A 1120-nucleotide genomic window follows, 5' to 3' on the forward strand; every position below is an offset into this window, starting at 1 on the left:
AACCAGGGCACCAAGGTAACTTTCCTTGAAAGAAGTGTCTTAAAATAAGTATATTTTATTTTAAATAAATCCTCCAGCATGAAACAGTAAGAGTTCATGGTCTTTGCTTGGAAGAAGGCTGTGTAAACAATAAACTTGTCAAATGCATCTGTGCAGCTCAGCAACAGTTAATTGGAAAGGATATTTCCACATTGGTGGCTGAAGACTTTTTGTCTCAAAATTTGATCTCTCCTTTGGCTTGTTTCTCCCTTGACTCTACCCGGGATTTATTAATAGTTCTCTTCATTTCATCATCTCCATCTTCATAAGTTTTCTACAAAACACTCATCGGCCCCTCACTAGGATCCATGTCATTATCAAAGGAAGATTTTTCCTTCTCTTTGTCCTTTTTCTCCACAGGGGTCAGGTAATCCTATTTCTGTTCCTGCTTCTTTTTGCATAGTACAAGAACTGTATCAATCTTCATCTTTCTTAAACCACCTTCTCCAGAGATGGGCTTTAAGAGGTTGTTGACAGTCATTGAGTAGTTTTTCCCATTAAGATTCTTTTTACAAGAACTTCAAAGAACTTCTCTTTGAACTGATCCTGTACATTCTCAGTGTGGACTTGCTGAACACCATTTAAGGTGATGTAGATTTTCAAATATTTATGCGATTGATCCTGTCCATAATTGTTGATTTTTCACTGTGTACTCAACTGAATTGGGGCCGGGGGGGGGGGGGGGGAACCAAGCCACTCGTTTCTCCTTTCTCCTGTCCTTGCTGCTTTGTCTTGTGCTTGCTTTCTGTCTCTAACTTGGACTTTTCTGCTATTAGGACATCACGGACTCTTTTCCTAGTGGCTTTTCCCAGCAACTCTTTCACTTCTTCCAGGTCTTTCTGTAGGTCCTCCAGGGCTGCCGCCATGGCTTGCCGCCACCGCCGGCAGTAACGCGAACTGCAACCACGCAGAGGAGAGGACCTGGAATCCCAAACAGCAAGAACCCTGCTCAGACCGCTGCCAGAGAGTGTACCCGACTGCCAGGAGCCGCTGTCCCCAGCGCTGTCTGCGCATGGATCTAGGGTCCGCCCTCTACGTCGCCCCCTGGAGGACAGCTTCATTTGCCCTCTTTAAAGGAAAA

At 44.6% G+C, this 1120-nt stretch overlaps 1 pseudogene; it reads right to left on the bottom strand.

Moving 5' to 3' along the window:
• Positions 1-214: 214 nt before the first annotated feature.
• On the bottom strand, positions 215-905 carry LOC110193811 (calcyclin-binding protein pseudogene; annotated as a pseudogene).
• Positions 906-1120: the final 215 nt, after the last annotated feature.

The sequence above is a fragment of the Phascolarctos cinereus genome, unplaced genomic scaffold (genome assembly GCF_003287225.1).
Source record: "Phascolarctos cinereus isolate Bilbo 61053 unplaced genomic scaffold, phaCin_HiC Scaffold_7;HRSCAF=346, whole genome shotgun sequence".
NCBI lineage: Eukaryota > Metazoa > Chordata > Mammalia > Diprotodontia > Phascolarctidae > Phascolarctos > Phascolarctos cinereus.